Genomic DNA, 25,263 nt, shown 5'->3' on the forward strand with positions numbered 1-25,263 from the left:
AGCACCAGATAAGTTGAGTATTATTGTGGAAATCCACCTTGTGAGAAAAGATTAACTGAGTTTTTTTTCATCTTCATTTATTCTTGTTACATTTTTTTAACAGAAAGCTAACTGAGGCATAAGAAGTTGTTCAAGTGATAAAGATTAGATGTAAAAATTGTGAATATTTTGAAGTGTCAACTGAAATCTCACTGTCACTTCCCCCTTTTCTTGCCTGCTTTTATTCCCCTACATTTAAACTTCTTTCATCTTCTTTTCCTGGGCCTTGAAACCCTTCTTTCCAATGCAGGCATCTAGAAATTAGTCATGGGATGTGTGAAAGGAAAATATCTTGGGCCCCCAAATCACTAAGCTAAAGGGAAAGTCAAGCTGGGAACTGCTTAGGGCAAACCTGCCTCTCATTCTATTCAAAGTCACCCCTCTGTTCCTGGAGATGAATGCATATCTGGCTGCCTCCTTTGGAGAGGCTCATCAGAAACTCAAAAGAATGTAACCATTTGTCCCTTCTCTGCTTAGGACCTGGAAGCCCCCTTCCTACTTGGAGTCTTCCCAACCTTTGCTTCCAGTTGTCCTGCCTTTCTAGTCCAAATCACTGTTCATCTTGCATATGTTGATCGATGTCTCATGTCTCCCTAGAATGTATAAAATTAAACTGTGCCCTGACCACCTTGGGTTGTCATGACCTTCTGAGTCTGTGTCACAGGTGTGCGTCCTCGACTTTGGCAAAATAAACTTTCTAAATTAACTGAGACTTGTCTCAGATTTTCAAGGTTCACAGATGTATACAAAAAATTGGGGGAAAAAAAAGACCAAGGAAAAAAGTGTCAAATCCTTGGCTTTTAAACTCAAAATCTTCAATTCTTATGCAAGACAGAAATATTTACAAAGAATATTTGTTATCCAGTTCTGAACTCTCCACTCCACCAAGAGCGCCTCTGAACTGCGGAGGGGAATAGAAGAAGAGAGAAAGCAAAATGGTTAAACCTGCTTAGGGGTTTTCCTCTGTTCTGTACCCAGGGTTATTTCAAAGCAGATAAAGAGGGTATTGATAAAAAAAATCCCAAGAGAAGCTGGGATATCCAAAAGCAGAGGAAACCAGTTTCTGGAATTTCTCAGACTCTACTCTTGTAGGTATTTCCTATGTTGACAAGAGTGTGAGTCCTGATGGCATTTTGTGGTGTCCAAGATAATAAAGTCCTGATAAAGATTTCAGGTTTGGCTGGGCGTGGTGGCTTAAGTCTGTACTTTTAGTGCTTTGGAAGGCCAAGGGAAGAGGATCACTTGAGGTCAGGAGTTGGAAATCAGCCTGCACGACATAACAAGACCCTCATTTCTAAAAAAATCTGAAAGAATTTTGCTGGATGTGGTGATGTACAATAGTAGTCCTAGCTACTCAGAGGGCTGAGGTGGGAGGATAGCTTGAGCCCAAGAGTCTGAGATTATACTCAGGATTGTACCACTGTAATCCAGCATGGGTGACAGAGTGAGGTCCTGTCTTTAAGAACAAAAAAAAAAGAGTTGGGGGTTTTGGACTCCAGAGAAACATAGAAACATAGCTAAAACTTTCCACTGCTTTCAAAGAGGGGACACAATTGGAAAGAACCAGTAGACTAAACTGATTTCTCAGTTTTGGTTGTTTGATGCTATTGCAGATCATGGAGTAATAATACACATGTCAGAGACTGGCGGTAGGAATAGATGCAAGGACAGAGGCCAGGAAAGGAAGAGGCCATCTCAACAAATGACCGTGTATTTCAGAGGGAAGTCACAGACAGACATCCTCTCCTGGCCTCCTTCCTCTGCATATAAGCCCCTGAAAAAATTAGGTACCAGGTTGAGAGAAAGAAAAAGGGACATTTTGAATGGAAAACATTTAAACTTGAACAAGAATAGCACAGAATGACTAAAATTCTTTTTTTCTGTGATCAGATAGGATGGGGCTTACCATTCCTTTGTTCAGTGTACTTACTGACCAATTGCTATGAGCCAGCCACTGTTCTAGATACCTGAGACACACTGAGGACAGAAGGCTATGAGCTCATGAATCTTGTATTCTGGCAGGGCGACACAGGAAAGGGAGTGGGAAAGTTGCAGTATTACATTTGAGGGTCAAAATAGCCACATTTTGGAGGTAAGATTAAGCAGACTTTTGAGAAAGGTGAGATGGTTAGCTAACCTGGGATTTGGAGAAAGAGCATTCCAGGTGAGAGGGAACAGGTGGAGTCAAAGTCCTAGGGCAAGAGCACACTAGGCACATTTAAGGGAAAGCAGACTAGGGGATTAGTAGTAGTACAAGAGGGCACAGAGGTAATGGGGACACATCTCTGGGGTTTAGAGCTCATTTGACAGAATTTGGCTTTTATTTTGGGTAGAAGATAACTCCATTTGAGTGTTAATAAAAGGAGAATGATCTGATTTGCCTTTGTAAAGGATCATTCTGCCTGCTGCCATGAATATAATAGACCAAGGGGACAAAATGGTTACAATGTGATCAGTTAGGAGGTTATTGTGATATTCCTTGCAAGAGATGATACTAGCCACAAGTGTAAGTGAGCACAGTGGTCAGATTTTGGGTTTATTTTAAAAGTGGAGACAACACATTTTCCTACTGGACCGGATGAAGGATATGAGGGAAAGGAGGAGTCAAGAGAACTTCAAAGTTTTCTGTCTGAAGTTACTGAAAGAATGTAGCTGAGGCCTCCTGAGATGAGGAAGGTTGGCTGTGGGGCAGGTTGGGGTTGGAGAAGAGATCAGGAGATTAATCTTGAGTATGTCAACTTTGGAACATTCAATTTGAAATTAAGAAGTTTTCAGCATAGAGATTTTAAAGTCATGGGGCTGAACTGAGGGCTGGTTTTCCATTAATATCTTTGAGTAATCTAACCCACCATCTTACAAATAACAACCATAAGTTCTAGACAAAATACCAAAAGAATGACTCAAAGGCTATGGGAGTTTACAAGCCAGGCCGATTATGGAGGAAAATTAAAATGTGTAAAAAGCACTGGGCGAGATTCTCAGTTTGTAGATTTTATCCTGAATGTCATCTTCAATAGTTTCTGCAAAGAGTGTCTAAACTCTAGTGAAAAACCTCAAAGTTTTTTGGCCTGAAGAATTAGAAGACAGAATCTGGGGCAACCACAGATAGTAGAAAGTGAATGGGAAACAGAGAGCCAGAAGAGGGAGGCCTAATCTCTGTGAATGAACTCTTTCAAGTCTCTGGCTGACACTTGAACCATTCATGTGTGGGAAAGACTTCGGCTAAGAACAACAAAAGTGAATGACATTTGAGCTACCTCTTGAGAGAAAGATTTTGCAGTTTGAGTCCAATTAAATTAGCTAGTAAAACAAAAATTCCATTCTTTGGAGGAATAAAATAGAATATAGAGTCTCTACAACATAACATTTGCAATGATCTGAATATAATCTTAACATATAAAAAAATCAGGAAAATGTGACCATTCTCAAGAGAAATAAGAAGCAGTGGAGGCCAATCCTGAGATGACTCATTGTTGGAATTAGTGGGCAAGGAGTTTAAAGTTGCTGTTTTAACTGTGCTTGTATTAGTTTGTTCTCATGCTGCTAATAAAGACATACCTGGGACTGGGTAACTTATAAAGGAAAGAGGTTTAATTCACACACAGTTCCAGATGGCTGAGGAGGCCTCACAATCATGGTAGAAGGCAAATGAGGAGCAAAGTCTTGTCTTACATGGGGCAGGCAAGAAAGGTGTGCGGGAGAACTCCCCTTATTAAAACCATTCAATCTTGTGAGATTTATTCACTATTACTAGAACAATATGGGAAAAACTTGCCCCCATGATTCAATTACCTCCCACTGGGTCCCTCCCATGGCACACAGGAATTATTACAACTCAAGGTGAGACTTGGGTGGGGATACAGAACCAAATCATATCATACCACTCTTGGCCCCTTCCAATCACCTGTCCTCACATTTGAAAACCAATCATGCCTTCCAGTAGTTCCCCAAAGTTTTAACTCATTCCAGCATTAACCCAAAAGTCCATGTCCAAAGTCTCATCTGAGACAAGGCAAGTTTCTTCTGCCTGTGAACCTGTAAAATCAAAAGCAGGTTAGTTACTTCCTGGATACAATGGGGGTATAGGCATTGAGTAAATACAGCTGTTCCAAATGGGAGAAATTAGCAAAAATGAAGGGGCTACAAGTCCCATGCAAGTCTGAAATCCAGCAGGACAGTCAAATCTTAAAGTTCCAAAATGATCTCCTTTGATTCCATGTCTCATATCTAGGTCATGCTGATGTGACAGGTGGGCTTCCATGGCTGGGTCAGCTCTGCCTCTGTGGCTTTGCAGGGTACAACCTCCCTCCTTCCTGCTTTCTTGGACTGGCATTGAGTGTCTGTGGCTTTTCCAGGCCCATGGTGCAAGCTGTTGGTGGATCTACCATTCTGGGGTCTGGAGGATGGTGGCACTCTTCTCATACCACCACTGGGCTGTGCCCCAGTGGGGACTTCATGTGGGTGTTCCAACATCATATTTCCCTTCTGCACTACACTAGAAGAGGTTCTCCATGAGGGCTCTGTCCTTGCAGCACACCTCTGCCTGGACATCCAGGCATTTCCATACATCCTCTGAAATCTAGGTGGAGGTTCCCAAACCTCAATTCTTGACTTCTGTGCACCTGCAGGCTCAACACCATGTGGAAACTGTCAAGATTTGGGGCTTGCACCCTCTGAAGCCATGATCTGAGCTGTACCATGGCCATTTTTAGCCATTACTTGAGCAGCTGGGACACAGGGTGCCAACTCCCTAGGCTGCATACAGTGGGGCAGTCGGTAGGTGGGGCCTTGGACCTGGCCTCAGGAAATTATTTTTCCCTCCTAGGCCTCCAGGCCTGTGATGGGAAGGGCTGCTGTGAAGATCTCTGAAATGCCCTGGTGACATTTTCCCCATTGTCTTGGTGATTAACATTGGACTCCTCATTACTTACACGAATTTCTGCAGCCAGCTTGAATTTCTCCCCAGAAAAAGCTTTTTTTTTTTTTTTTTTTTCTATCATATCATCAGGCTGCAATTTTTCCAAACTTCTATGCTCTGCTTCCTCTTGAACATTTGCTGATTAGAAATTTCTTCTGCCAGATACCCCAAATCATCTCTCTCAAGTTCAAAGTTCCATATGTCTCTAGGGCAGGGGCAAAATGCCACCAGTCTCTTTGCTAAAGCACAGCAAAAGTCACCTTTGTTCCAGTTCCCAACAAGTCCATATCACTATCAACATTTTTGTCAAAGTCATTCAACAAATCTCCAGGAAGTTCCAAACTTTCCCACATTTTTCTGTCTTCTTCTGAGCCCTCCAAACTGTTCTGGCTTCTGCCTGTTACCCAATTCTAAAGTCGCTTCCACAAAGCAAAGTCATGTCTTGCGTGGCAGTAGGCAAGAAAGCATGTGCAGGGAAACTCTCCTTCATAAAACCGTCCGATCTCATGAGACTTATTTACTATTACAAGAACAGCACGGGAAAAACATGCCTTCATGATTCAGTTACCTCCCTTGGGTCCTTCCCACCACATGTGGGGATTATTACAATTCAAGGTAAGATTTAGAGCTAAACCATATTAGTGCTCAATGAGGAAAACTAAAGATGCTTATAATGGATGAATATACAGAAATTCTCAACAGAAAAACAGAAAACATAAAAAAGAACCAAATGAAAATTCTACAACTAAGAAACACAGCATCTGAATTAAAGAATTCACTGGGCAGGCTTAACAGTAGCATGGAGATAAGTAGGAAACAGTCAGTGTACGTTAAGTAAGATCAAGACATTATCCAATCTGGGAAAGCCAGAAAATAAAGATTCAGAAATTTGAACAGAAATTTAAGAATCTAACATCAAAAGGTCTAACACAACTGTAATTGGAGTCCAGAAGAGAGGAAAGAGAATAAGCCAGAAAAATTAGTTGAAATAAAAATGGCTGAACATTTCTCTGATTTGGTGAAAGACTCAATATTACAGATTCAAAGACCTAAGCAAACGCAGATCAAGGTAAGCATAACCCAAACTCTGCCTGATCTCATTATTGTCAAATTTTTGAAAGCCAAAGGTCAAGAGAAAATCTTGAAAGCAGGAAGAGAAAAGTGACTCATTACCTACAGGGAAACAATGATACACAAAGCCACTGACTTCTAATCGGAAACCATAGGCACCCGAAGATGTTGGAATAATGTCTTTAAAGTGCTAACATAAGTTATGGAACGAGGTAAGATCACTAAGGGAGGAGATAGAGAAGAACCGAGCAATTAGACGTGATCAGACATACAAGAGAGACCAAGAATGGGAGGTGTCCTGAAAAATGTATCTAGAAGGAGACAACGATCAGATGTGTCAAATACTGCTATTGGATCAAGGGCAGAAAACTGACCATGGAATTGAACAATGCAGAAGTAAATAATAATCGTGGCAGGAACAGTTTTGGTGGAATGGCTTAAAGCTTGGTTGCAATGAGTTTAGGAGAAAATGAGAAGAAAATTTTTGGAAATATTAAGTAAAGGCAACTCAAAGAGTTTTACTTTGCATAGGGAGAAATGAAATGGAGTGCTAGTCAATGTAAAGAGTAGGATCAAAAGAAGATTTTGTTTTGTTAGCATGCTAATTAGCATAATCCAGTAAAGAGCAAGACAAAAGTGAAAATACAGGATAAAAAGGGAGAATTACCCAGTTTATCAGGTCTGTAGAAGAAAAGATAAAACAGCCAGTTGAACTAGAATAAAAAAATTGTACACAAAAATACGTAATTTGAATGCTTATTTCCCCTCTATACTGTGCAAAGTCCTTTACTTCCTAGCCTTTACTATTTACAATTTGGTCATTTTTCCTTTATTTATTTATTTATTTATTTTTTGAGACGGAGTCTCGCTCTGTCACCCAGACTGGAGTGCAGTGTAGCGATCTCGGCTCACTGCAAGCTCTGCCTCTCGGGTTCATGCCATTCTCCTGCCTCAGCCTCCGGAGTAGCTGGCACTACAGGCGCCTGCCACCACGCCCACCCAGCTAATTTTTGTTCTTGCATAGCAGAGACGGGCTTTCACCATTTTAGTCAGAATGGTCTCGATCTCCTGACCTTGTGATCCGCCCATCTCGGCCTCCCAAACTGCTGGGATTACAGGCGTGAGCCCCTGTGCCCGGCCTACAATTTGTTCATTTTTAAATGTAATATTTGAAAAGTGTGCCTATTAAAAATCATGTAAAATTTTATGATTTTAGAGAGTAGTAACCGATTTGTTCCTTTGGATTTTATTTTGTGAACATTCTTTAAACAGTGAACAGGACGTATTTCAAAAAGTGTTTTTTAAGTTTTTAAAAACTTAGAATGCATTTTGCTAATAATATGTATATTATATGAAGCAGTTTATTCTGGTTAGTTCATAAAATTGTATAAAGTAGCTGAATTGTATTACTGATTATCTGGGAAGTTTCAGGTCTTCAGACTTTTATTTCTATGATGAAACTTATTCTAATTTCCAGCCCAAGATTCTGGAACACATCTCCCATTATGAAGTGGGCCTCAGGGTGGGAGTGGAAACAGAACCTCTTGTTCACACTCCACACCCTCATTTTCCAGCAGTGAAGGTAGACTATTAAGGCTCTCATGTCATCAAGGATGGAGGCAATGGGATAATGGAGATTCTAGACATTTGTTTCCTCACCAGCGAAAATTAAATGAAGACTCAGGAATCACTACAGCTACAGGGATGAGAAGGACATTTCAGCAGCTAGAGTGTGGTGGTGAGTTCCTGGCTACATGGCTGCTTCTGTACAAAAGTGTGCTAAAGTCCTTTTGTATTGTATACACTTATGTGTGCATATGTAGGAGTGTGCAAATTGGTGGGCTATTTTTTTCAGTATACGCAGAAGGAAGTCTTGTTAACCTATAAACCCAACATCTAAAAAATGTCAGTGAATACACTTTTGTTCAGGTCTCTGCTATTATGAGTAAGAGATAGGTGGCCATTAAATAAACTAAACGCAGATTTATTCCCACTTATGTTTTTTTAAATTTTTTAATTTAATTTTTAAAATTTATTATTATGGGTACATAATAGTTGTATGTGTGTATGCGGTACATGGGATGTTTAGATACAGGCTTACAATGTGTGATGTTCAAACCAGGGTAATTGGGGTGTCCATCATCTCAAACCATTATTATTATTTTAGAACATTCTAATTCCACTCTTTCAATTATTTTAAAATATACATTAAATTAGTGGTAACTATAGTCATTCTATTGTGCTATAGAACACTAGATCTTATTTCTTCTATTGACTGTAGTTTTGTACCCATTAAGCATCCTCACTTTTTCCCCCAGTTCCCATTACCCTTCTCAGTCTCTGGTAACCATCATTCCACTCTGTCTTCATGAGTTCAATTTTTTTTTTTGTTAGCTCTCATATATGTGTGATAATATCTTTCTGTGCCTGACTAATTTCACTTAACATAATGTCCTCCAGTTCTATCCATGTTGCAAACGACATGATTTCATTCTTTTTTATGGCTGAATAACATTCCATTGTGTATATGTGCCACATTTTCTGGATCCATTTGTCCACTGATGAACACTTAGGATGTTTCCATCCCTTGGCTATTATGAGTAGTATTGCAATAAACATGGGAGTGCAGATACCTCTTTGATATGTTGATTTCTTTTCTTTAAGCTTTATACCCAGCACTCACATATATTTTAAGGTATGTACAGGAAAAGTCCATTTCTGATGCATTCTCTACCTATAAGATTGTTCGGTAATAACTGGTGTATGTATATAATGATGATACTTGGGACAGGAAAAAATTCTGAAGAAAATTCCGAATCATTCAGAGTTAAATTACTTTCAGCATAGATTTAATAAGTGCTTCTTGTAAATCTTTGAACACTGGTGAACTGTATAATTTTTCTGTGAAAGAATGTTAACCAGAGCAGCAATCATGGCGGCGAGAACTTATGGTGTGTCCTTAAGTGAAGAGACACTTTTTAAAGACCTATTCAAGCAGTTTTTGTTTTCTTTTCTTTGTTGTTCTTCTGGGCCATTATTATAACTATCTCCATTCACAATTTTCTACCTATCTAAAATTATAAAGCTAATGTTTTTAGATATGCATTGGACTTTAAGAATTGGATGTATAGTTGCCTATTTGCAAGGACACAGAATGACTTTAAACTTCCTGGATAAAGTAATTTCTATATGTACCAAGAAAGAGCTTGGGTTTAAAAGGTTCAGAGTCATTGTGATTATGACTCATCGAGAGTGTGATTATAGCTAAGTGATTTTCTTTCCTTCCTTTTTTCAAAAGAAATGGGTACATAGATGTATATTCTGAGTCTTACAGAGTCTTCATTGCCTGCCATGAGATAGTATTTAGGAGCATGATTAAATCGGTGAAGACACTTCTAGAGAAAGGAAACCTCCAAGAGGGAACGTACTTGTTAACCTTGCTTCTGTGATTGAATTTAGGATTTATAGCACTTGACATTTTTTTAAAAGTTGCATGTAGTTTATGTACCCGGTGTTAGAGATGAACTGAATTCTTCATGATGATATATTTTATGCTAATTCACTGGCAAGTTTCTCAAATAATAGTTATTTCAAATTCCTCACTTTTCAGAAACTGCATATTCTTCGGTACCAAGATCTCTCCCCTGTCATTGTGTTCTTCTAAGATATCACTTGTGCTGTGAGGGGAGCTATTTGTTCAATCACAACCTGTGGGGCTTTTCTTAACCTCTTATAAACTTAAGTGCCAATCACGAGGCTGGATAGAATTACACTTTGGTGATTTCTTTGAGCTTTAAGGGCTAATGAATAGCCTCAAGTATTTAAATAACTGCTTGAACTTTCTTAATTGATACAAACTGTCTGTAATAATTCTACTTAGTCTGGTATGCCACCTGAACAGCTTTATCTTGGGTTTACATACTTAATTGATAGTGTTCAATGGTATATGATATTTATAAGAGGCTTTGTCTTACTGAACTGCATGGGAGATAACCATGCCAAGTCATATTTTAAAGCTGTATTCCAACTTCATAAATAAATACGTTAGAATCAATGTTTGTGTTCCAGACTTGAACAAATATTATTTTATGTCAAATTTTGTTAGTCTTTTGTAAACATACTGAAACATATGCATCCAAATTATGGTTCATATTTTTTCCACATTTCAAATTTAGGCAAGTGCATATTTACTTTTCAATTCAAATTCAAGTTTTTATGTGAAATAATATGAAAATGTTACAAAAAAGTTTAATTAATAAGTATTTGAAGGCTTTTATTTTCATTTTAGGATTTTATTGATATTCTATATAAAAAAATCAAGATATGTCTGGAGGAATAATTGTGGTCAAAGGTTGTTTTCTTTCAAACACCAAAATCATAAAATGTACAATAAATATTGACCTGAATCATTATTAATATATGCATTTTTATAATATAAATTGTAAAAGTAAAAATAATTATAAACAAGAAATGAATTTTAAAATGTCTCATTGAGAATTAACCTTAGCATCCTAGATTTAGACTAGCTAGATATTTCTGTGTATGGATTCTTGTTCTAAAACGTGCCTGACATGTAACTTTAGGTAAGTTATGAGACTTCTGTGAGCAGCTGTTTCCTGTGTTCCTTACAGGAAAACAGCGATGAAGACAAGAATAATTATGTTAAACAGTAAACATTTCTTGGTATTTCATGGATACTCAATAAATGCTACCTCATTATTATTCCCACAGGAAAAAAAAAAGTCTTACTGCTTTTGGTTTCACTTTGATTGTATCCAGAATTATGACCCAGATTTGGCTTTAGATGACCTTGGACTATTTTCAGACACAAAATTATGCTCCTGAAGTATTAATATCTGATAACATTAATGCTATTTAAAATAAACTTTTGGAGAATCTGAAGGGAATTCATTTTTCTGAAAAGGAACTAGTTGAGAAAGTCAAAATATATTTGAATATATACATTTTGGTATGTTTGAAAACAATGCTGAAGTTCTATAATCACTCATATATTGATGTGTTTTTACTTAGTGTATTGTCTCTTGATAAGCATAGGATTATAGAAAATTAAATATCAATAGGTATTATTAAATCTAAGTCATGAAACGGATCATTCCCAGATTGCTGACATATGTACTAGCATAAATATTTTTTAAGTGTTTTTGGTTGATAGTTTTTATTTGTATGTGTGTATGCCTTTTTTTAGTGTTAGCAAGCAGTCTGGTAAAGTAAATAATATTCAAAACATATCTTCGCTACAATATTATATAGGTATATGCCTTCAGAGTTCTGTACGACTATTAAGAAATGCTTTAGAATTCAGGGGCTTGCATATACTGTTAAATCAAAGTTAGCCTAAAGCTGCTTTCTTCCATAGTAAGTCAGGCCTAAAAGCTTTTCTGTACATCATGAATTATCACAAATCGAGGTGTAAACCCTATCATAGCCCACACCTGTGCCAATCACTGAGTTTTGGCCAATCACATGTAGCCAGCTGTTTGAACCGTGTTCAAATAAGGCAACTGCCGAGCTGTAAACAATCCAGCTGTTTCTGTGCCTCACTTCCATTTTCTGTAGGTCACTTTCCTTGTGCTGTCCATAAATTGTCTTCCACCATGTGGCTGTGCTGGAGTCTCTCTTGAATCTGCTGTGATTCTGAGGTCTGCCTGATTCACTAATCATTCATTGGTCATTTAAACTCCTTTACATGTAATTCAGCTGAAATTTTTTTTATTATTATTTTTATTTTTTTATTTTTTATTATTATACTTTGAGTTCTAGGGTACATGTGCATAACGTGCAGGTTTGTTACATATGTATACTTGTGCCATGTTGGTGTGCTGCACCCATCAACTCGTCAGCACCCATCAACTCGTCATTTACATCAGGTATAACTCCCAATGCAATCCCTCCCCCCTCCCCCCTCCCCATGATAGGCCCCGGTGTGTGATGTTCCCCTTCCTGAGTCCAAGTGATCTCATTGTTCAGTTCCCACCTATGAGTGAGAACATGCGGTGTTTGGTTTTCTGTTCTTGTGATAGTTTGCTAAGAATGATGGTTTCCAGCTGCATCCATGTCCCTACAAAGGACACAAACTCATCCTTTTTTATGGCTGCATAGTATTCCATGGTGTATATGTGCCACATTTTCTTAATCCAGTCTGTCACTGATGGACATTTGGGTTGATTCCAAGTCTTTGCTATTGTGAAAAGTGCCACAATAAACATACGTGTGCATGTGTCTTTATAGCAGCATGATTTATAATCCTTTGGGTATATACCCAGCAATGGGATGGCTGGGTCATATGGTACATCTAGTTCTAGATCCTGGAGGAATCGCCATACTGTTTTCCATAATGGTTGAACTAGTTTACAGTCCCACCAACAGTGTAAAAGTGTTCCTATTTCTCCACATCCTCTCTAGCACCTGTTGTTTCCTGACTTTTTAATGATCGCCATTCTAACTGGTGTGAGATGGTATCTCATTGTGGTTTTGATTTGCATTTCTCTGATTTTCTTTTAGCAATACTCAGAACTTTTTTGTCAAAAAGGAAGCAAGAGATTTGCACACGTCTATATTGTCAGAAAAAAAGAAAAGGATCTGAGCATAGTTTAAAAAAAACCCAAAATGCAAAACTGTATATACATGACTCTACCACCTCCATTAGTTCTTGGAAACAAAGTAATACTTTTGTAGGTTGATAATTACCTCTGTTTCCAGAAAATAATACACATAGCATAGTTACTTATGTAGAATTTTCTCTTTTCTTGGTAGCCAATAGCCACATGGAGCTATGAGCACTTGAAATTCGGCTTGTATTACTGAGAAACTGAATTTTAAATACTTACTATTCATTTCTTTATTTTTACACTTAAATAGCCACATAAGGGTAGGAGACATAATCCAGGACAGCATACTTCTAGATTCATGAGCAATTTTCATATATGGTTACATTCATGCCATGGGTTGCTTCTGATGATGCCCAGAACACAGGTGCCTGGGAGTGCATATCCCTTAACTAACCCCCTCATTGTACAGAAATGACCCAAGCAGAAGAGTACAAAGCAATGTAATGGCAGGGATGATGTTCAGATCTCCAGATATTGTGTCCCTGTCTCAGAGTCCCCAACAGAACTTAATTTTTCATTTCCTTTTGATAAGTGATGAGCTTGGTAAGGTGGTGATGATGGCATTCAACAACCATAATAGTTAAACACTATGTCCCTTTTGTGGTACAGTGATAAGAACTGAGAAAAAGGAGATAGAACCAAGGGAGGATTCTTTGACTAGTCTCTCCTCTTTATCCCTCCAGTAAGTCCGTTGATAGAAATGGCCATATTCTTATTCAGCATTATTATTGGGCTTGGTTATGAGTCATTAGTTTAGCTTGTTATGTGAAAGTCACTAATTTGAGTAATACAATGCCATTTGATAAAGAATGACATTGGTATAGGAACCTAATAGGGATACTTTTAGAATTATTTTCTGATGATAAAATATAAATTATTTAATAGTAGTAAACTTATTATAAATGAAGTACATAAGGTTAGTGACTTGGGGATCAAAGGGCCATTGCACATAAATGACTAAACAAAAGTCACTGGGAGACTGACGCAAGAATCTGTATGTTTTTCATTCATTTAAATTCAGATTGTTTTCTCTTATTAGAAGAAAATATCAAACAGTTAATATATAAGCAAATTAGTGCAATGTGCTCTTCAAAGTTAACTTAATTATGGTAGAACACAACAAAATGCCACATAGCTGCTTTTATTTTTCAGTCTAGATTTCACAATCTTCTCGGTTACTCAGATAGTTTTCCCTACTATTAAGATTTATTTATAGGATGGCACCTAATGAGAAATTCTGACACCTATCATTTAAATAAGAATATTTCCACAACGTTTTTGCAAGAACAAACTTTCACATATTTTAGTGCTAGAAACTTTGTGGTAGAATTTTAGTAGCTGCTGATAATATTTCTGCCAGAAATTGCAACCAGGCTCCCATTCTACTTCAAGATGTTCTTGAAATTAACAAAGTAGCAAGCTGTTAACTATCCTATCTGTAGAAGCTCACCTTCCTTTTACAAACTGTTAACACTACTCTGGTGAGACATACGTGGCCATTTCCATTACCAACAAAATTTTCTTTGTAGAAAAAAATGAATGCTTTGAGCGTTATATGTTTATATTTTTTGAAACTTACAATGAAGGCATGCATTTTTTATTTCCTTCATATATTGTTTTACAATTTTCTATTTATATTGTTTCTGAACTTTAGTAATAACTACAGATTCATATTGAGCAGCTCATCAAATATTTTGGGAGAAAACAACAGAAATAATAGCAAGAGTTACTGACTTGAGAAGAACTGCGCCCCAAACTAGTTCAAAGCTAATTGCTCTTATTTTGAGTTTTCTTGATAGAAATTGGATAACTGTATGGATTTGATGTACCAATTTCTTCCTGATATGCAACTTTAAAAAGTCTATGTAGTTAACCTATTAACATGAAGCTGATACTCATTTAAATTTGCTGTCTCCCTTTCCTTTGGAAAGACCTCTGTTTAGAACTACAGGAAATAAGGGCAAATGTAAATATTTCTTGTAATAAATTAATAACAAAGGGACAGATATCACCACCACATTGTAAATTATGCAATAAGTCTTCGGTAATTTATTTCGTACCTTAAACACCTAGGAAATTTCACTAGTTGACAGCAACTGAAAATGCAAATGAATTGCACACTCCATCCCACATCTGAAATAAAAGAAAAATGCCAGAAATAGACTAATTCTGGTTTCCTTTTGAATATCATATTTTAATTTCTTTTATGTTTCTTTAATCTTTTCAGCAGTGCTTAAGGATTTGGAAGATGTTGATTAAAGCATTTCCTCTGATTAATTATATTTTAGCTTTCAACTGTTTTATTTTATTTTAAAATCAAGTGCACACACATTGTCTGGATTATATGAGCATCTGCTCTTCCCAGTCTCTGCAAATATTTATATAAATCTAACTGTCACCCCTGATCCCTCCAAGTTCTCACTGCTTAGCTAATCCTGATTGCATCCCCTCATTAAGCCATCTTCAGGATATGGAAACGTAAATAAAGCAGATGAACAACCTACATTTCAGGGATATTTGTGTACATGGCTTGCCACTTAACTCACGTTATTAAATTCTCAGAATTCATTCTAAAATCACAGAGTTTCCTTTACCTCTGCTTTCTTTAATTACACATTTGATTATTATTAACCTAAAAACTACGGGCATACCTCCTTTATTGCGCTTTGCTTTATTGAGCTTTACAGATATTACATTTTTATAAATGGAAGGTTTGTGGCAGCCCAGCACCGAGCAAGTCTATCAATGCCATGTTTTCATCAGCACATGTTCACTTCATACCTCTGTGTAGCATTTTGGTAATTCTCACAATATTTCAAACTTTTCCATTATTATTATATGTCCTGGTGATCTGTGATTAGTCATCTTTGATGTTACTGTATTAATTGTTTTGAGATGCCACGAACTGCACTCACATAAGACCGTGAACTAGGTAAATGTCATATGTGTTCTTGACTTCTCCATCAACTGGCCATTCCCCCGTCTCTCTCCTTTTCTTTAGGTCTCCCTTTTCCATAAGACACAATATTGCTGAAATAAGGTCACTTAGTAACCCTACAATGACCTCTAAAGTGTTCAAATGAAAGGAAGAGCTGCACATCTCTCACTTTAAATAAAAAGCTAGAAATAATTAAGTTTAGAAAGAAAGGTGTACTGAAAGCTGAGGCAGGTTGAAAGCTAGGCCTCTTGCAGCAAACAGCCAACTGGAGAATGCAAACAACAGGTTCTTGAAGGAAATTAAAAGTGATACTCCAGCGAATACACAAATAATAAAGTGAAACAGCCTTATTGGTGATATGGAGAAAAATTTGGAAGTCAGCATAGAAGATCAAATCAGTCACAACATTTCCCTTAAGCCAAAGCCAAATCCAGAGCAAGGCCTAACTCTTCAATTCTACGAAGACTGGAAGGGGTGAGGAAGCTGCAGAAGAAAAGTTTAAAGCTAGAAGAGATTGGTTATAAGGTTAAAGGAAAGAAGCCATCTCCATAACATGAAAGTGCAAGGCTAAGCAGCAAGTGTCAATGGAGAAGCTGCTGCAAGTTTTCTAGATCGAGCTAAGATCATTGATGAATGTGGCTACACTAAACAACAGATTTTCAATGCAAATGAAACAGCTTCACAGTGGGAAAAGAATCCATCTAAGGCTTTCATATTTACAAAAGAGAAGTCAATGCCTGGCTTCAAATCTTCAAAGGACAGGCTGACTCTTGTTAGAGGTGAATGCAGCTGGTGACCTTCCGTTGAAGCCAGGGCTCCTTTACCATTTCAAAAATTGTAGAGCCCCTAATAATTATGCTAAATTTACTCTTCCTGTGCACTAGAAATGGAATAACAAAGACCTGGATGACAGCAATCTGTTTACAGTGTGATTTACTGAATATTTTAATCCCAATGTTGAGAACTACAGCTCAGAAAGAAAATTTCAATATTTTTCACATTATTTTCAAAATGTTTGAAAATATTACCATTTGCTAACAATGCATCTGGTCACTCAGGAGCTCCGATGGAATTGTAAAGGAGATTAATGTTGCTATGCCTGCTTACATAACATCCATTCTGCAGCACATTGATTAAAGAGTAATTTAGACTTCTAAGTTTTATTTTTTAAGGAATACATTTTGTGAGGCTATCGCTGCCATAGATAGTGATTCCTCTGATGGGTCTAGGAAAATTAAATTAAAAACCTTTTTGAAATGATTCATCATTCTAGATGTCATTGAGAACATTCATGATTTATGGAAGGAGGTCAGATATCACTATTAACAGGAATTTGGAAGGAGTTGATTCCAACCCTCATGGATGACATTGAGAAATTCAAGACTTCAGTGGAGGAAGTAACTGGAGATGCAGTGGAAATAGCAAGAAACTAGAATAGAAGTGGAGCCTGAAGATACGACTGAATTGCTGCAATTTCATTATAAAATTTGAATGGAAGAGGAGGAGTTGCTTCTTATGGGTGAGCAAAGAAAGTGATTTCTTGTCTAGTCCTGGTGAAGATGCTAGGAATATTGCTGAAAGGACAATGAAGGATTTAGAATATTACATTAACTTAGTTGATAAAGCAGTAGCAGGATTTGAGAGGATTCATTTTAATTTTGGAAGACGTTCTAATGTGGGTAAAATGCCATCAAACAACATTTCACACTACAGAGAAATCTTTTGTGAAATCAGTGCAACAAACTTCACTGTATGCCTTATTTAAGGAATTGCCAGTCATCCCAACCTTCAGCAACCATTACCCTGATCAGTCAGCAGCCATTCACATTGAGGCAAAAGCCTCCATCAGCAAAAAGATTCTCATTCATGGAAGGCTCAGGTGATTGTTAGCATTTTTTAGCAATAAAGTGTTTTAGATGAAAGTGTGTACACTTTTCTAGACATAATGCTATTGCACAATTAATAGACTACAGTGTAGTATAAACATAATTTTTGTATGTACTGAGAAACCAAAACATTATTTTGACTCACTTTATTGTAATATTTGCTTGCAGTGGCCAGGAACAAAACAGGAGTGTCTCCAAAGTATACCTGTGTTTTGGATATAAACACCTAATCAAGATGATTTACTGTTTTGTATATCCTCTACACGTTTAATATGACTGAAAATTTAGAATTTATTAGGCAGTTGAAAGGTAACACATACATGCTGAGTATCTCCTGCGTTTGTTTTCCCTTTATTCTTGGTATTTGTTCCTCTTTTATCTCTCTATGGGCTAAGAGAATATAAAGAAATAGTACCTCTCCACAAAGATGGAATGCTAATACTTTCTATAAAGACTGCCTTTCACTTGGGTTTCCTTAACTGATTACAGGTTTTATATGGGGACAGTACTTTAATCTGGGGCCTTTGCTTTATTTCATGCTTTGATACAGGCTGAGAGACATCTATTTGACTTCGTTTTACAAATTGTCCTTTGACCATGTAGTTTCTGTAGACAGAATAATTTTTTTTTTTTGATTGGAAATATCTAAGACTGAGAATTTCTGTTCTTGCAGCTTTATGTAATTATGTTCAAAGGGGTTTGAATTAAAATGGAACAGATGTGTCCATCTTTAATTATGGTGTAACAAATTGTGTTACTCTAAGGCTTTATTAAGTGAAACGCTCATCCTTATGTAATAATGGGTCAGACAGTTTCAAAATGATATCAGTGAACACAGTGTATTGCCTATTCTACTTAGACTTCAAAAGGGCTGTTAAAACTCAGAGGATGTACCTGTAAATCCAGAAGACACTATAGAAAATATACATATTTGTTTTTATTCTAAGTTAAGTGAAACATGATAAATCTAAATATCGTCTAAGTAAGACAGAAAAGCTAACGTTTGACTTAGCAGATATATCTAAAGAGTAGTGAGAACATTCAGCTCTCTGTATTGGAAAATATAATTTTAGGGTTTCCTGAAAATCCTTTTGTATTCTTTTGTGTAAACACTCCCTTAATAACTGAGTGATCAGAAAAGCCCTTTTTTGGCCACCACATTCAAGTCAGTACAACAAAGTCCTTTTTACTAGCTGTCAGCTACCTAGAGAACCAAAAAATAGTAAGAAGAATACAGACAAGTACAAATCCTGTGAAATGAGCCCAATCTCAATGTTTCTATTTCTGTCAGTTGTACCACAGTCCTTTTATGCTTCTGGATATAGCCAACTCTTTTATGTTTTTTTCTTTCTGCCCTTTCCAAATATGTCACCATTTATTATTTTTATTCCTGAATTTGTTTTTATTGAGATCCTCTTTTTGCTCCATTATCATTACCACCCTAATCCAGGCTCTGTTTCCTCACACCCCGATTACTACATCGATTTTCCAAGTTTCCTTGATGTTTCTCTCCCCCTTTCCATTCTTTTTACAGTTCATTGCCAATCTAATACAAATAATAATTTTATTTTTTACTTTTTTATTTCAATAGTTTTAGGGGTGCAGGTGGTTTTTAGTTACGTGGATGAGTTCTTTAGTGGTGAGTTCTGAGATTTGAGTGCACCCTTCATCCGAGAAGTGTACACTGTACTCAATATGTTGTCTTTTATCCTTCATCTCACTTCCAACTTCCCCTCCTGAGTCTCCACAGCCCATTATATTGCTTTTTATGTCTTTGCATCTTCAAAGCTTAGCTCCCACTTACAAGTGAGAACATATGATATTTGGTTTTCCATTCCTGATTTACTTCGCTTAGAATAATGGCTCCCAGTTTCAGCAAAAGACATTATTCCATTCTTTTTTATGGCTGAGTAATATTCCATGGCATATATATATACTGGATTTTCTTTATCCATTCATTGGTTGATGGGCATTTAGGTTGGTTCCATATTCTTGCAATTGCAAATTGAGCTGCTATACACATAAGTGTGCAGGTATCTTTTTCATATAATGACTTCTTTTTTGGGGGGTAGATGCCCGGCATTGGGATTGCTGAATTGAACAGTAAATTTACTCTTAGTCTTTAAGGAGTCTTCATACTGTTTTCCATACTGGTTTACTAATTTACACTCCTACCAGCAGTGTCAAAATGTTCCCTTTCACCACATCCATGCCAACATCTATTTTTGTGTGTGTGTGTTTTAAATTGTAGCCATTCTTGCAGGAGTAAAGTGGTATCTCATTGTGGTTTTAATTTGCATTTCCCTGATGATTAGTGATGTTGAGCAGAAAATGGTAATTTTAGTTTGATGCATCACTTCTTACAATACTTTGGTAATTCAAGTTTATTATACAAGGCCACATTTTTGTTTCTGGTCTTCAGGATTATCCATAATCCCTATGTACTTTCTTGTCACCACTGCTCAATAAAATGAATAATATGATTTTCCTTTCATCAAGTGCCTTCATTTTCAGTATCTAAACACAGCCTTTTCTAGTCAGAATTGTTCACTCCAACCCAATACTCATACCTTTACCCTCTCCCCATGCTCTTTCTCCAGCTGAGGACATTCTGGTAACTATCCCTTTCTCATGAAACTCTTTTCCTTTCTTGAAAGGCCAGATTCTCCATGGTGCTTTCTTCTTTTTCATTTTTCCCTTTCTCTGAGTTACTAATTCAGTTTTAGTTTATACCTTAATTGTTTCCTGAACTGGTTTTAATGCCTCATGAAGACTTAATCTCCTTGTGAAGGGAAGTGTTTTTGTAGAGTGGCTCAACTCTAAGTATAATCTGGTTGAATAATTGGCATGCCTTCATTGAGGAATTCATTGCCAGGACTGTCTTCTTGTGTATGGGGATGGGAAGGGGGTGAAAGGATGAGAGGAGCAAAAGAGAAAATTTGGAAAATGAGTAGTTTCATTTATTGCAATGTCTGTGCAATTTTTGGTCTTAAGGGAACAAATACACTAAATTCAAAGATGATGAAAAAAAAAAAAAATCAGCTTCACAGAGCTATAGTAAACACCAGATGTTGAAAGAGAAGTTTATCAGACTATCTTTCAGCTTTCTTCTTTAGGGACAGATTATGACAAATAACCAAAATAAACATGAAGAAACCATAGAGGACATTGAGTAAAATGGTAAAGCTACAGATTTCAACACAGAAGACATATCCAGACAGCCCTTGTCAGTATGTTTCTTTACTATCGATGGCTGCTGCTGCTAGAGGTCTCTAGGCTCCCATATGATCTGTTGGTCACTGTACTTCACCTTCCCAACTCTTACCCCCAGTAGACATGCACACTCACAGTTTTAGGATCCAAAGAAGAGAGCTGAACTTGATTTTCTGTCAGGCAGAACAGCAAGATAGACAATGCAATTTGATACTTCTTTCTGCTAATCCTCAACACAGAATTCTGGAATCTCACCCGAGGACTAAGAACACCCTTAACTCTGATGAATTAGAAACAAGGCAAAGACTAAAACTGAGTTAATGATCTAATATTAGAAAATGAAGAAATACTCATCACTGGATTCACTTTCCTCACTAAATGTATTTTATTACTTGAACATATACAATAAATACAGAATTTTTCTTATCCTTTAATAACAAATTCAAAGAGAGAAAACTTCACTCATGTTAAAAAGTTTAGACTAGAGATGGAAATTAAAAATAGTATACCAGAGAGGACTGCTACAAATGAATGACATCTTGTTAGATAAATACATCTGTTTTTGTAGATCAAATAATGAGGTACGAAGTAGACATGGCTTCAAAGACGACTTTAATTTCTTTTTTTTCTAAATTCAAAATTATTATAATATATATTATAGAAAATTTAGACAGAGGCAAAAGCCCAAAACAAAAATGTTATCCTTGATCCCATCCCACTATTTAGCGATAACCATAGTCAATATATTGGTGAACATCTTATCAAGATGTAACTTTGTGTAGCTAATTGTATACTGTCTATTAAAAAATTTCACTTAACTGTATGTAGTAATTTCCCATGCCAAATATTATGATCTATTAAACCTTTTAGGTCCAATACAAAGTAACACTAAATGTAAGATAATTCCTCATTTTCCTACGAGAAAGCCAATTTATTTAGCTACAAAGATGCAGTTAATACCACATATTTTCATATCTATTAAATTTATGTTGAAACTTTAATATTAAAAAATTCCATATTCCATGAAACATTAGTTTTTCATCAAAGGAAAGATTCTTTTAAGTCATCAGGTTTTCGGAGTTCATCATTTATAATTTTGTATCTACTTCTGATGCTGTTACAGGAAATTTTGTCCCAAGCCATAAGTATCCATTTACATAGCATTAAAACTTTTATTATTTTTCTTAATCTCCACAATACAACCATTTATCATACTGCTTTTAAAGGAATCTTGTTTACCACAGTACCCAGCAGTTGAATATGGTGTGGTCAGACTCCAGGAATCACTATTAAATATATGCTAATTTTTGTAATTCAATTTTTTACTGTTTTAGTCATCTAAACTAAAATGATAAAAACGTTTTAGTTTTTACTAAATGTTTCAGTGTTAGTGAGTTCATGTTAACTCTCTCTCTCTCATCTATCTATCTATCTGAATACATGCAGACATAAAACTCACATTGGTGAAGGCACTTTTGGGCTAATCCCTGAAATACTATCCAAGACAAAGGAATTGAGAATGCACCCTTTGAAAAAATTGATTTTAAACTAACTCATTTTTTTGAGGTGTCATTTTGGGAAAAAGAAATTTATCTTATATTTGGTCATATAAATTATAGTAAGGCAAATGGCAAGATCATGTGAAATATGTATTTGAGGTTTTTGTATAATGCTCAATACAAGCATTTTATATTTCACAATTAGACACTGAGAAAATTAAAAAAGAGAAACTGAATCTGAAAACAGTTTTATAGATTACTTACTTACTTAATTAATTTATTATTGAGATAGGATCTTGCTCCATCACCCAGGATGGAGTGTAGTGGCATGATCACAGCTCACTGCAGCCTCAAACTCCCAGGCTCAAATGATCCTCCTGCCTCAGCTTCCTGAGCAGCTGGGACCACAGGCTTGTGATGTCACACCCAGCTTAATTATTGTATTTAAAAAATGAAGAAATAGTGAGACTAACAGGGCTAACAACCCTCTCAAGTTTCACAGGCATTTACAGGATGAGTTCAAATTAGGCAGGTTTCTTGACAGTTTATTACTCTATTCAATATGATATTGAGGTATAAGCAAATTCATCCTAAACTTCCTTCAGAAATTGAGAGACACCTGCAAAAGACCAATTCTAATAAATTCTACCAGCTTAGCAAACTCAAACTCAGGATAAATTCCCCTCAAGCTTCTCTTAAGAAATCTTACAATATTTGTCATTTAAAAAAATAAGGGCAAAGTCTCTTGAGAAATACTTCCCTATGTTATCTGGATAGATACTGCTTTCTGTATCATACTTCTTTATTTAGGGAAAGTTACTCAGATGATTTAGGCTTCAACTCCCCCCACTTCCTCTAGTCTTTCAGCCCCACATCTCTCTGGATTCCAGAAAGGCATTCACTCATTTATTCATTCAACAAACTTGTACTTATTGAGTCAACTGCTACTTTGCACTAAAACTGCAAGGCACAGAGGAAACAAATATAAAAAAAAACAAAATTTGTGATACTCATTAGAGCTATTCACAATATTCTCATTTTCTGTTTATAAGTGGATGGTATTATTAAATTGGATTTGTCCACCTCCTTACCATTAGATATGAATTTGTTACTTGCTTGTTAAAATGTAATTGCCTGTGCCTGGCTCTGCAGGCCTTTCACATCCCTGCCATGGAAGCATATGTCAAGAGGGAGCCTGAGTCTCTGAGCAACTGCAATAAACACAGCTATTCTCCTGGCCAATGCTGGAAAAGTAGGATGAGAGTATTAAACTACTGAGATTTTAGAGGTATTATTGGAGCTTAACTTAGCTTATCTCGACAGAAAATCCTTGCTTTCAAGATCCCCTTAATGAGGTGAAGTAGAGATAATAGTGAAGCATTTCAATTACACTCTAATCATATCTATTATAAAAATATGCTTTATGTGATGGAAGGACTAAGGAAAGAATTTTGAGAAGTTGATGAGATCAGGCTTAGGAGTCAGAAAGTCTTGAGTTGAAATCTTGACTTTTGTATTTTTAGCTGTATGTAAGTCATTAAACTTTCTAAGCCTGTGATATAGTTTGGATATTCATCCTCTCCAACTCTCATGTTAAAATTTGATCCCCAGTGTGGGAGGTGTTTGGGTCATGGGGGTGGATACCTCATCACAGGTTGTTGCAGTCCTTGCAGAAATGAGTGAGCCCTTGTTCTATCAGTTACCATGAAATCTGATTGTTAAAGAGGCTTGGCACCTCCCTCTCTCTCTCGCTCCATCTCTCATCATGTGACATGCCTGCTCTCCATCTTTCATGATGACTGGAAACTTCCTGAGGCCCTCACCAGAAGCAGTTGCTGGTGCTACCCTTCTTGCATATCTTGCAGAACTGTGAACTAAATAAACTTCTTTTCTTTATAAATTACTCAGCCTTAGGTATTCCTTTATGGCAATACAAAATAGACTAATGCAATCCACTTTCAATAGTGTAGAATATGGGTAAGAGTGCTATTATCTATCTCATAGGGTGGTTGTACTAATTAGGTGAGCTGCATGATAAGCACTCAGTAAAAGGTAGTTGCCATTAATATTTTTAAAATCTGTATGTGGTATAGAATGGGTGATACTCATACAACAAAATTTAAGGCATGCTGAACAGAAATGTAAAGGTTGAGGAACTGTGTAGTTAGTAAACTGTGAAAAAAGTGGCAAGAACTGAAGGAAAATGCAACTATCCAGCATGGCTAGGATGTAGTAATTACCCTGATGGTAGTGGAGAAGTATTAAATGTTTTGATACCAATTGAATATTTTAGAAAGATCATGAAAGCTGCAGCATGGAAAAGAGATTAGAAAAAACCAAAAAACAAAAAACAAAAAAACCCCATGAGATTGGAAACAGAAATAGCTCTAAAGGTATGACTAAAGTCTTCCAAGTAAGAAATGCGTGCATATACTATACTAATCATAATTAAAACTATGAATGTGTGTAACTTTACAAAGAGAGATCTCTTGATGTCAAGGCTAGGAGTGGAAGCCTAGGTACTGAGAGCATTCAAAGGGCTACTACATAAAGCGAAGTGTTCTTGGGGAGAATAAAAAGGACAGAGAAGAAAAGAAAGATAGGAACCAAGAACCTTGGCTATCATGGACACCAAGGTAGGGGAGAATGTGAGCAGGGGATGATCAACCTTGTGAAACATGCCAGCAATGAAAAGTAAGATACTCTCTTAAGAGTGTTTATGTCATTAGAGAATCAGGAAGCTATTGTTGATTTGCGTGGAATAACTTCAGATTGGTGGAGGTTAAAGGCAGATTATAAGGAGGTTAAAGGCAAGAAATAAATAAGAAAGGGTGATGGTGATGCAGAAGTAGAGTAGATTGAGTTTAGACTATAATTTCAGAAAATTTGAACAAATAATAGAGGATAACTTGGTACGCAGAGGGAAGAAGTTTTTTATTTTGTTTTAAAATGGGAGAGACTTATCATATGTATATTCTGAGTGTTTCTCTTACACCTAGGCAAATGGAGCTCCTGCCCAGAATCTGCACTATAAAAGGATCTCCTCTGGTCTTTTGGCCACATCTGTATC

The 25,263-nt window shown here is 36.6% G+C and overlaps 1 protein-coding gene across 4 annotated transcripts in view; it reads left to right on the forward strand.

Annotated features, from left to right (window-relative positions):
- The first annotated feature begins 7,578 nt into the window (after positions 1-7,578).
- The window catches only part of CSNK2A2IP (casein kinase 2 subunit alpha' interacting protein), a 130,108-nt gene continuing 112,423 nt past the window's right edge, over positions 7,579-25,263 (forward strand). For 3 of the 4 annotated variants that reach the window (XM_038003188.2, XM_038003191.2, XM_007986151.3), the window contains exon 1: positions 7,579-7,766. The gene's annotated coding sequence lies outside the window, so the exon portion shown is untranslated. Of the gene's footprint in view, positions 7,767-13,066; positions 13,201-25,263 lie in introns of all 4 variants that reach the window. The other variant, XM_038003189.2, reaches the window with a different exon arrangement.

The sequence above is a fragment of the Chlorocebus sabaeus genome, chromosome 22 (genome assembly GCF_047675955.1).
Source record: "Chlorocebus sabaeus isolate Y175 chromosome 22, mChlSab1.0.hap1, whole genome shotgun sequence".
Taxonomy (NCBI): Eukaryota; Metazoa; Chordata; class Mammalia; order Primates; family Cercopithecidae; genus Chlorocebus; species Chlorocebus sabaeus.